At 41.4% G+C, this 12,351-nt stretch overlaps 1 long non-coding RNA gene across 1 annotated transcript in view; it reads right to left on the minus strand.

Annotated features, from left to right (window-relative positions):
• Nucleotides 1–5,019: 5,019 nt before the first annotated feature.
• The window catches only part of LOC143151026 (uncharacterized), a 54,206-nt gene continuing 46,874 nt past the window's right edge, over nucleotides 5,020–12,351 (minus strand). Inside the window, exon 2 of the long non-coding RNA XR_012993221.1 lies at nucleotides 5,020–5,068. This is a non-coding gene — a long non-coding RNA (uncharacterized LOC143151026). The remainder of the gene's footprint in view (nucleotides 5,069–12,351) is intronic.

The raw sequence follows: 12,351 nt of genomic DNA on the forward strand, positions 1-12,351 counted from the left end.
ATGCTTGAGTAGATTGCGTGTGATTAATGAATGGTGTTAACAATCATTGAGAAATTTGTCATGGAAGCTTTCTGCGGATCTCTGCTACGCAATGTATGTCGAAAAGTGGTCGTTGAGGTACCAAGAGCGTATATATACGTTCTCGAACAATGACCATTCATATAGGAAGAGCGTATATATATGTCCTCGAAGAATGACCATTCATATAAGAAGAGCGTGTATATACGCTCTGGAAAAGTGGTCATTGAGGTACCAAGAGCGTATATATACGGCCTTGAAGAATGACCATTGATATACGAAGAGCGTATCTATACGTCCTCGAAGAATGACCATTCATATACGAAGAACGTATATATACGCTCTGGGAAAGTGGTCGTTGAGGTCCCAAGAGCGTATATACACGTCCTCGAAGAATGACCATTCATATACGAAGAGCGTATGTACACACTCTCGAAAAGTGGTCGTTGAGGTACCAAGAGCGTATATATACGTCCTTGAAAACGTATACGAAGAATACTTTTATTTCATACTTTACACGAAATACTTTTCTTAATCGTGTATCTGGCATGAAAAATGCCTCGAATGAGGCATAAAAAAAAAATCCAGTTCGAAAATCTGTCGTCTGTAGTAAACACGGAAAAAGACGCGAGTCGAGGTACTATTGTTCACAATGTGACGTTGACTTACGCGTGTTCCAATCCTTTGAACTTTACCGTACCAAACTCGATTATTAATATCGTATTCGACTTTAAATACTTTAGTAATTTCGTTATATTGTATTAAAAAATATTATACGAGCGTTATAATATAATATGCAAAAAAATAAATTACGATTACAAAGTTTCATATTTTATAAAGTAAAACGATATTACCAAATATGATAAATATCATTGTGAAATTTCGAGAACGAGAAACGACTTCTACTCACTTCGTAGCATTCTATAGCTTAGTGTCGACTACTCGGTAATACGATTCGTTCACAGTTATCACATTCTATCACAAGTACCCCGTAGCGAAAGGGTTAAAACTAACCATCATCCAATAACGTTCGACGCGCCGGACACGATCGTTGCGTTCGTTCCAACGAATAATCGTCCCGCGTCTAACTCGAACCAATTGGATATATAAGTTCTCTCTTTCAGCGAGTTAAGTTCTCCGCCTTTCGACGGATTACATCGAAGAGATCCATACCTAACCCCGATAATCCCGACGAGAACGCCCAAGTTTCCTTCCTCTTCGGATCAATTCAGTCGGGAATATTAATGCCTTTACTAACGCAATTAGTTTTGCGGCGGAGGGAACGCTGGATCGAGTCCGATCGGTTCTATTGGAGCGTTATCCGCCCCGCGAAGGACGAAAGACGACCAGGACAAGGACAGTCGGCACCGTTCCTCGAAAAGGGTGGATTATCGAACGCGTTGCTCTGTGTACGCGTTGTCTCTGTTCTCTCGCTTAACTCGGTTCCCGGCCGTGTCGAACAGGTCCCAAATACGATTAGCAGAGACTCTACGAAACTTGACGCGCTTACGAATCCCGTCAGGAGGGTGTTATATTTGGTTACGCCGGGTTCCCGCCGCGCTCGGCGGATCTCTGCGCCCAGGGAAAATAAACTCCGCGTCACGTCACGTCGCGTCGCGTCGCGTCGCGTTGAGTCGAGTCGAGTTGAGTTTAGTCGAGTCGAGTTTAGTCGAGTCGAGTTTAGTCGAGTCGAGTTTAGTCGAGTCGAGTCGAGTTTAGTCGAGTTTAGTCGAGTCGAGTCGAGTCGAGTCGAGTCGAGTCGAGTCGAGTCGAGTTTAGTCGAGTTTAGTCGAGTTTAGTCGAGTCGAGTCGAGTTTAGTCGAGTTTAGTCGAGTCGAGTCGAGTTTAGTCGAGTCGAGTCGAGTTTAGTCGAGTCGAGTCGAGTTTAGTCGAGTCGAGTCGAGTTTAGTCGAGTCGAGTTTAGTCGAGTCGAGTCGAGTCGAGTCGAGTCGAGTCGAGTCGAGTCGAGTCGAGTCGAGTCGCTCGGCCGCAGTCGAATTTTCAGCGTCGCCGCGACGAAAGACGATTTCGTGGAAGAGACGAGTAGGTAACGCTGGATGTCTCGAGTGGATACTTGTGAGTTTCTTTTCTTTTTTATTTTTTATTTTTTTTTTTCAATTTTATTAGACGGGTAAGACTCTTGGTACACGATACGGTGCGGGATGTATTTACGGAGTACGCGTTGAAATTACAGGGTGATTCAGAAACACGTGTTTATACTTGAGATGAATCCTCGCAGAAACGGATCAAAAATTTTCTATAAATTGTGTGTTTATAATTTTTTGAGTTACGAACGATCGAAAATATTTAAAGCGTGAAATATTAGAAATATTTAAAGTTTCCGAATTATTTCTTCCCGTGGAATATTAAATTATTCATTCTCTTTCGACTTGTATCAGTATCAGTAGCTAACATTCTGTATGTTCGAGACATAATATCGTGAAACTTGGAATTATCTTCGTTGTGATCATCATCGAGTCTCGATTTCGATACTGTGGTGTAACCGTTTGGAATTCGATATTCGAATAGGAGATCCGGAAAAAATTGTAACACGCAGACCAGTAAACCACGAGTGGAAACTTTCGAAAATGAATCGTTGTGGCTTTTTGAGACACAGTTGCCAAATGTGTGAAACGATGGAAAATAACTAATGCTGAAAAATAGATTAATTAGATGTTTCATTACGGGATGGAATATTAACAGTTTCATCGAGCAACTTGCACGAAGTTGTTTTAATTTTTTTGCAGTGGGTTGAAAAAGCTTTGGTGAAGAGAGGAGAAGGAGATTTGGAAAAGAAAGAAGGAGGAGATTTAGGAGAGAAAAAAATTAGAAGAGATTTGGGAGAGAGAAAGGAGGAGGAGATTTGGGAGAGAGAAAGGAGGAGATTTGGGAGAGAGAGAAAGTTGGAGGAGTAGATTTGGGAAAGAGAGAAGGTGTAAGAGGAGATTTGGGAGACAGAAAAGGAGAAGGAGATTTGGAAAAGAAAGAAGAAGGAGATTTGAGGGAGAAAAGGGAGAAGGAGAAGATTTGAGAGAAAAAGTGTTGAAGAAGTAGATTTGAGAGAGAAAGAGAAGGTGGAGGAGAAGATTCGAGAGAGATATGTGCTCTGGAAACACACTCAATGTATTTGGAAAAATTAAGAATACGAAACTCAACGAATTGACATCAAGTTTTTAAATTCTTCACGGTGGCTTAAAAAATAGTCCACCGTGCGTATCAAGATATTAAAACCACCACATACAACCTTAAAGGGTTAAACGACACACCGCGCATCGAGGATCGGGGTACGCAATTACCAGGTAGGCGTGGAATAATCGTTTTTACCGTGAATGGCGTAACACGCGCGATCGGTGGTCGAATTCGGTTACCGGCCGATGAGAGAGCAAAGTGAAAACTCGTTGCCAGCTGACGGACTGGTTCGCGGATGTCTTTCTCGCCGTGAGGCAGACACGCACCGTCTACGCAACAACGCGCTCGCGTAACGATTATGTGGTTCACAACGACTGCCATTCCCGGTAACGTGCAACGGATGTCCAATGTCGGACGTCCGGACGTCACGTAGACGAGCATCGAACCTACGTACCGGTTGCACGAGCGTTTATACGCATCACGCCGGTCAATGTACGTCGATCGCGTAACGCGTTATGAATTCTCGTGCAAGTGTTTCTTCCACTTCCGTAGGATTTTCGATCTAATAATAGCGAACGAGTCGTCTCGTCATCGACGACAACGAGCTGAGAAACGTGAACTCTGTCCGAACCGTACTCCATCCGGTGATTTCGATGCACAATTTAGCGTGGTGTTGGAGGCATCGAACAGACAGGTACACGGTGAACCTCGAAAAGGATGTTAACCTTCTTGGGTCCCGATTCTTTTTCCGAGGGAGATATTCGTAGAAATATTTTTTTTTTTTTTTTTATTATTGATTGTCCATGACAGAAGCGAAAATAGCTAGGAAATGTTTCATTTTTAGATTACGATTTTAAATTATGAATATAGGTGACAAATTATGGCAATTTTGGACGCAAGATTGACGAGAGGCTGAATTATCGTACGATGGTGGTTGCTTGGTTTCGTTTATTGACTCTGCCATGAATGTGCACGTATAGTCGCAATTCGACGCACAATAGACACAGAATTTTGCAAATAACTTGGAAACTAAGACCGACCGCCGTGTACACGCAGAGGAGAAAGTTATTCCAAATTTTGTCCTCTATAACGTATCCAAAAATCATCGAAATCGGTGAGCAGGTCAAACTTTTAAATAATTCTCGAAGAACCACGAGTCAGTGACACGGTTGGTCCACGCGAAGCGCAGAATAACTGAAGCATCGCTGAATGGGGTAAGGGAATTTTTTTCGTGAATACTTTGTATGTATATCGAAATTTGATCTATCTCAAATTTGATCGATCTGAAATTCGATTTATCTCAAATTCAATTTATCTCAAATTCAATTTATTTCAAATTAGATTTATCTCAAATTCGATCGATCTGAAATTCCGTTCATCTAAAATTCGATCGATCTGAAATTCCGTTCATCTCAAATTCGATCGATTTGAAATTCGATTGATCTGAAATTCCATCCATCTCATATTTGGTCGACCTGAAATTTCATTCCTCTCAAATTTGATCGACCTAAAATTTCGTCCATCTCAAATTTGGTCGACCTGAAATTTCATCCATCTCAAATTTAATCGACTTGAAATTTCATTCATCTCAAATTTAATCGACTTGAAATTTCATTCATCTCAATTTTAATCGACCTGAAATTTCGTCCATCTCAAATTCGATTTACCTCAAATTCGATCGATCTGAAATTCCGTTCATCTAAAATTCAATCAATCTGAAATTCCGTCCATCTAAAATTCTATCGATCTGAAATTCCGTCCATCTAAAATTCAATCGATCTGAAATTCCGTCCATCTGAAGTTCAATCGATCTCAAATTCAATCGACCTAAACTTCGATCAATTTCAAATTCGGTCGATCATAAATTCAATATCGAACTTACCGTCGGTTTCTCGAGCCTGCAGTTGTCGCATCCAGGGTACTGAAACACAAAAAAAAACGAACTATTTACTCACACGTCGAACAAACAGGAACAATCGACAAGGATTGCGGCCCGATATCGTTAATCTTCCTCGCTAAGACACGCTTGCTCGGTCTCCTCGCAAACTGGACGTCCATCCAAACCACCCTCCCAAACTTGACTCGATATCGTCGACACGCCTGTTGTAAAGTTCAGATTATAATATCTAGTTTCTTATAATATGCAGGTATCTCGCGTATCTAATAGCATAGTAATTGTACATATAAGAATATAAAGTTCGAAGAAATGCGTATACAGTGATACGTCTCGATGTGAACGACGACAGTGTCGTATGGTCTTTCTGACTCTGGACTTGGAACTCGACTAAAAAGAAAAACCAAAAGGAAAACGGCCAAACCGTTGACCACTTGGCGGACGACCCTTCCGCGCCAATAGAGAGACAGTTCTTAAAACTGACATCGACATCTGGCACCCTTAACCCTTTGCGAACGGGACGGTTGAAAGTGAACCGTACCGTGGTGCCGAGCTCCTGCCGCGATAGTCATTTAAAATTGCCAGCGCATATTTCTGCTTAACCTCGGCCATCGACATGCATTTAGGTGGGACACATATATGCGTTTCTCGGCTGTATCAACTGTTTTCGCCAAACGCATATATGAGTTTTTGGCGGCGCTAAATTAAAGTATGTGAGGAAGGAGAGAACGGAAAATAGGAAAAGGGAGAAGCGTTTCATCCCGGGCCTGCTAGTGGACTCGTCAGTAAGGCATCCTAGCAGGCCCTGCCTTATACGCCGGGACATTGGGAGATCGGTAAGAGGTCGTATATATAGTGATCGGAGCAGGTACGGGAACTTGCGGGAAACGGTTGGTGGCGAGTTTTCCCTCTGGTGGCAAGCGTGGGTAGTGCCGCCACAAGTTCTTCGGCCAATTCGATGATTTGCGTAAAACGCATATATGCGGCGCTCGTCCGCAAAGGGTTAAGATCATTGTTGCATTCGTTCCAACAGCGCCTATAACTCATGGATCGAACTTCCATCGTCTTCGAATCGTCGAATCGTTTTCGGAGCAAGATGAACGAGGGAGGGGGGACTGGTCGGACGACGCGAGGGTCTTGATATTTTTGTCAAAGGCACGTAACCGTAATCCGTTCCGAATGTAAATTTAAAGTGTGCTCCGCCGACGGCTATTTACATAGCAAAGTGTATCGGGACAATCAATTTGGTCGCGATGCTCCAGCTCGCGTAGTCTGTCGGTTATCGATCGCAACCTAGCCACGGAATCGAGCGAGAGAGGATCATCTCTCGTCTCTGGCTCTTCTCCGAAGAAAACTCGACGACGATACGCGGAGCGGAGCGGATCGAAGCAGAGCGAAGCGGAAGGTAAACGCGTGGATTCGTACCAACGGCGAGGAGTTTTCACCGCGACGCATTGCGCAGCTCTTATGGGGTCTATGGCGTTCACGAGCACGCATTGTCGACCGTTATCCGTTGTAGATGATCGAACAGGAAAGACGAGCGGGAAACGCGACCGGAAGGAGATCCGGGCTCGTGATAATTGTGTTTCATTCGAGGGCGGGGCAATAATAGTCGTTGGACGAGCGGATAATTACAATTTAATTTACATTGTCGGATTTATATGAAAGTGTGCAAACTTTTCACTGTGCATCCTACTCGCGATTTTGGGGGAGATTTCAACGAAAAGGAATCAATTCTTTTCAGAACCTCTCTCGATCGAGGTATGACGAATATTGATTATGTACTGTTGGCCGATGAAAAGATGGCACTTTTGTTCGAAAATTTGGAATCTAGATTCCAACTCGTAGAATTTGTTGGGTTGTTTGAAAAGTCATTTTGTTTTTCTTTTTGGTGAAAATGAAGCACGATTTTTTTTTAGAGTGTATAAACATTTTATTGAATTATATATTCTCCATTTTCGAAAACGAAATTACTTTCCAATACAACCCAATACTTAATTTCAACGAGTAGAACGTTTTCTTTAATTCTTAACTCGGAAATTAAAGAATGTAAATAGAACGTATTCGTAACATTGTTTTTCTATTAGGTTGTTCGGAAAGTCATTTCGTTCTTTTTGATGAAAATGAAGCACGATTTTTTTAGAAAAGAAATTTTTATCGTTTACTTTGGAAAACGAAATCATTTTCCAAACAACCCAATGGCTCACATTTTGTCACTGTATTTACCTAAGTCACGCACACCGGTGCCAAGTTTCTTTTTTTTCTAAACAACGGTGATGATTTTGTGAAAAAAACCAGCTTTTATTTATTTGACAAATTTCGCTATAAAGGATCCCAGCGTGCCATTGTAGGGTTAAGGACAATGTACTGTCCGTCCGCGACAAGAAAGCAAACAGCGAGTGTTTCCTTAATTTAGGTTACGGTCTCTAGTTCCCCCACTACTTCGTACATTGTCGCTATTGGTCGAGGACAGTACTGAAGATCTCTCCATTGTACTGTTCATCCACGAGGAGACTCACAAGTGTCCACATTCCTCTAGATTACGATCTTCTAGCTCTCCCACTATCGCGTGTATTGCACCTATTGGTCGAGGATCATGACTCTCCCACCATCACGAGTATTGCACCTATTGGTCGAGGATCATGACTCTCCCACCATCACGAGTATTGCTCTATTGGTCTAGGATCCTGACGAGGATCTCTGCATACTACTGTCTATCGCATAGAAAAAGGCCAATGCATGTATCTCACCTTTAGTACACCGTAAACTAAAATGGAGATAAACACTCATTTGCCTTTTTGTCGCAAATGCACAGTAGGTACACAATACACTCGACAACGTCTAAAAATAGCACGAGAACTAAAGAATTAATTGTATTTGTTCACAATGGGTATATATCGTAGAATTAAATCGTCTATAGTCTGCGATACGTTCCACAGTAAAGTTTGCCATTTTCTCGAGAACAAACAGTACTACCGTTTACAAGGAAGACCTAAATATTTGCCTTTTTGTCACAAATGCACAGTAGGTACACAATACACTCGACAACGTCTAAAAATAACACAAGAGCTAAAGAATTAATTGTATTTGTTCGCATTGACAATATATCGTAGAATTAAATCGTCCATAGTCTACGATACGTTTCACAGTAAAAAATAGCACGAGTTTAATTCGAAGCGCTCGTTTGCCTTTTTCTCGCGGAGGAACAGTACTATCGTTTACAAGGAAGACCTGGAAATTTCGGTTATTTTTATAATATATATCGTGTAACAATTTTTCTTTATCTCTAAACCCCTGAACACCATTCTTATAAATTAACAACGTTCACACCGGATACGATTCACAGTTTCTTCCAGAGGTCAACTTCTCAGCTAGGCACAGTACATACGCGATACACGTCTCGAGAGACACGCTAACAATCGGAACTCGACGACATAACGAAATATATCTTGACCTCGAAACACGTTCATATCCACGGACGCGAAGTCACCGATTAGTTCGATCCGCGATGCAATTGGCAAATTTTCCAAAATTAAAGCGAGTTCGCGCTACACGCCCCGGCGGGCCATCAGCGAGATATTCACGCGCGCGTGAACCTAACTCGTTACCGGATACACCGGTAGCTAACTCGCGTATTTTTGGCAACGATCCAACCGGTTTCGACCGCGATAAGGTTACTCGGTTGCAACTTTACGCCGACGCTTCGCCGAGGATTGCATTCGAGAGCGAGGTGCAGTTCTCTTTTACTTTTATTTTTTTTTTTTTTAAACTTGTACGCGGTTTTAAACATCGTGCATTAAAATCCGCGCGGAGAGATACACGTCTACCCGAGGACTCGACGAAATCGACAGTGTTTCTCCAGTGGTCGTCGAAAACGGAAATCATGGCTTCTATCGCTCTTCGTGCAATAAGTCTTCGCGCAGACGACGAATACGAGAGTTTTCCAAACGAAATTAACCCGTACCGCGGTTTGTTATAAATATTCATAAGAACTGGAAAGCCCGAAACAATGAAACACTGACGAAAAAGAAAAGCCAGGCAGTTGGACGAAATCTACCCGCGCGCGACTCGACGAGAAAGGTAACGGTGCTTAAATTACCGATTTTTTTTCTCTTTTTTTTTCGGAACGGACCTTTTATCCCGCGTTTCGATTTCACCGAGGACATCGCTGAAGAGCGATCCCTGCAATTTACATTTCAACGTCGTCGGTGCCTTTATCCGAGCGCGTTACCGTACGGGAACGATGTGCATCGATTTATCGAGTGTCCTCGCGCTTGTTCGAACGATCGAGTAATCGAGCACGTGGCTAGTGAAGACTTCGGATTTCTCGATTACCCTATCGTTTACGGTGTCGTGGGAGACTCGTTGTTGGAAAATCGGGACGAACGTGAGTACCGGGGACGAATCTTGTCCATGTTCGTATGTTCGGATATATTTTCGTGGAAATATTCGAAAGTGTTAGAATTATTAAATAATGTTTGAGTATTAAAGGGTGTTAGAGTATTAAAAAGTGTTAGAGTATTAAAAAGTGTTAGAGTATTCAAAAGTGTTAGAGTTTTAAAGAGTGTTAGAGTTTTAAAGAGTGTTAGAGTTTTAAAGAGTGTTAGAGTTTTAAAGAGTGTTAGAGTATTAAAGAGTGTTAGAGTATTAAAGAGTGTTAGAGTATTAAAGAGTGTTAGAGTATTAAAAAGTCTTAGAGTATTAAAAAGTGTTAGAGTATTTAGAAGTATTAGGGTATTCAAAAGTGTTAGAGTATTAAAAAGTGCTAGAGTATTAAAAAGGGTTAGAGTATTAAAAAGTGTTAGAAGAGTATTCAAGAGCCGCCAACTGCGACAACTCTGATTGTAGGTATTAACTATTTGTATTAAGTTGTTACTTTCCAAAGTAATTTCGTTTTCCAAAATGGGAAATATATAATTTAATAAAATATCTGTACACTCTGAAAAACTCGTGTTTCATTTTCACCAGAAAAAACGAAATGACCCTCCGAACGACCCAATATAACGTACTCGTACTTTTTGGAAGCTTCTTGACGTGTACTATGGTGTTTGTATGTGCGTGTGCCTAGTACGAGGTGAGGATTGTAAACACGTGCTGAGAATCATTTTTGTGAATCGTGTATGTGGTAATGCGTGGGAATGAAAGGAATTGCGTGTGGTCCGGAGAAAATGTGAAGTGTTTGGGGAAAAAAGACGAGCGTGCGAAGTGTTTTCGAGGCGCGAAGGACGAGCAATTGAGATGGCGCCAGACTGGGAAAGTTTGGACGAACGTGACCAGATGCATGGAGTGAGAAAGGTTAAGGATTAGAATGAAAGGGAATGGAACGCGTGTGAGAATATAGGGTTTGGGTGGAGCGTGTTCGGGAACAATCATTGTTGGGAAATAATCGAAGCGTGTCGTGTCGCGTGAAATAAGAATAGCGTGGTCATCGTGATTACAATTTGTGTGTTTTGTTAATGTTTTATTTCTACCACTGCCTCGTTCGATATACGCGTATCCTATAATTGTATTCACCCTTTTTCATTTCGTAATAAGCAGCAAAGATAATTCTTACGTATGTACATTGATTGTACATTAAAGTATTAAACGTTCAAAGTGTGCGTAAAAACGATATCGAAGATTATTAACCATTCATGGTCGTATGTCGCTCTCAGCCACCACAGCAAGGAATCATACTAATCTTATACTTTATTCAATTATAGTTTACACTTTCTCTGAACGAACCTGAATGTTTAAAGAATCTGTGCATAACCAATATGACGCTCCTATTTGAGATAACGATATCAAGTAAAGGGGAAAGGCTTAATGATTTTTCTTGATGGAAAACTGCATATATTGCGGCACTATGAAGATGTAAAAAGTAAAGATTGTTAAGTATGTTCAGAGAGAAAGATTAAGGGCGGAAGACACCAAACTGATTATTTTTGCGATACGTGTACTCTTTCTAAATCTTCTCCTCCATATTCTTTCTCTTTCTCTCAAATCTACTTCAACTTTTTCTCTCTCAAATGTCCTTCTCCTTTTTCTCTCCCAAATCTCCTCCTCCTACTTTTCTCTCTCAAATCTCCTCCTTCTTTCTTTTCCAAATCTCCTTCTTTTTCTCTCTCTCTCAAATCTCCTCCTTCACTTTCTTTCTTTCCCAAATCTCCTCCTCCAACTTTTTCTCTCTCAAATCTCCTCCTTCCTCTTTTTCTCTCCCAAATCTCCTCTTCTGATTATTTTCTCTTTCAAATCTTCTCCTCCACCAACTTTTTCTGTCCCAAATCTCTTCCTTCTCCTCTCCTCTTTTTTTTCTCCAAATCTCCTCCTCCTACTTTTCTCTTTTAAATCTCCCCCTTCTTTCTTTTCCAAATCTCCTTCTTTTTCTCTCTCTTTCAAATCTCCTCCTTCACTTTCTCTCTTTCCCAAATCTCCTCCTCCAACTTTTTGTCTCTCAAATCTCCTCCCTCTCCTTTTTATCTCCAAAATCTCCTCCTCTAATTATTTTCTCTTTCAAATCTTCTCCTCCACCAACTTTTTCTCTCCCAAATCTCCTTCTTCTGCCCTCCTCCTTTTTCCCTCTCAAATCTCCTCCTCTAATTTTTTTCTCTCTCAAATCTACTCCTCCAATTTTTTCTCTCTCAAATCTCCTCCTTCCCCTTTTTCTCTCCCAAATCTCCTTCTCTAATTATTTTCTCTTTCAAATCTTCTCCTCCACCAACTTTTTCTCTCCCAAATCTTCTCTAATTATTTTCTCTTTCAAATCTTCTCCTCCTCCAACTTTTTCTCTCCCAAATCTCCTCCTTCCCCCTCTCCTCCTTTTTTTCTCCCAAATCTACTCCTTCTCTTTTTTCTCTCCCAAATCTCCTCCTCCTCATTTTTCTCTCTAAAATCTCCTCCTTCATTCTTCTCCAAATCTCCTTCTCCTTCTCCCTCCCCCAAAGCTATAATATCACTGCTTTGTCAAGGGAAATTAATTCCTACCAGTACGACACCCGTGCCCAAATTTAATACGACCGCAAAGGGTTAATTCTTTGGAGCATAGGGCGTTGAGAAGTATCCCATTCCTTTAATATCTTGATACGCGCGGTGGACTATTGTTCAAGCCACCGTGAAGAATTTAAAAAATTACTCCGCGACCACCGACAGAAAGAAACCCTCGTGTAACATCCTCGAAAAGAAAATTTAACCTTCACGAGGACACTAGATGTTACGACCTCAATGTCCATCAGAACACGAGTTATCGAAACACCAATCGTACGACCAGAAATGAACCAAACGAACTCGAATAACGTCTTCTCGACGTAGACGAGGAGAAACGAATCCTTTTC

Source organism: Ptiloglossa arizonensis, chromosome 1 (assembly GCF_051014685.1).
Source record: "Ptiloglossa arizonensis isolate GNS036 chromosome 1, iyPtiAriz1_principal, whole genome shotgun sequence".
Taxonomy (NCBI): domain Eukaryota; kingdom Metazoa; phylum Arthropoda; class Insecta; order Hymenoptera; family Colletidae; genus Ptiloglossa; species Ptiloglossa arizonensis.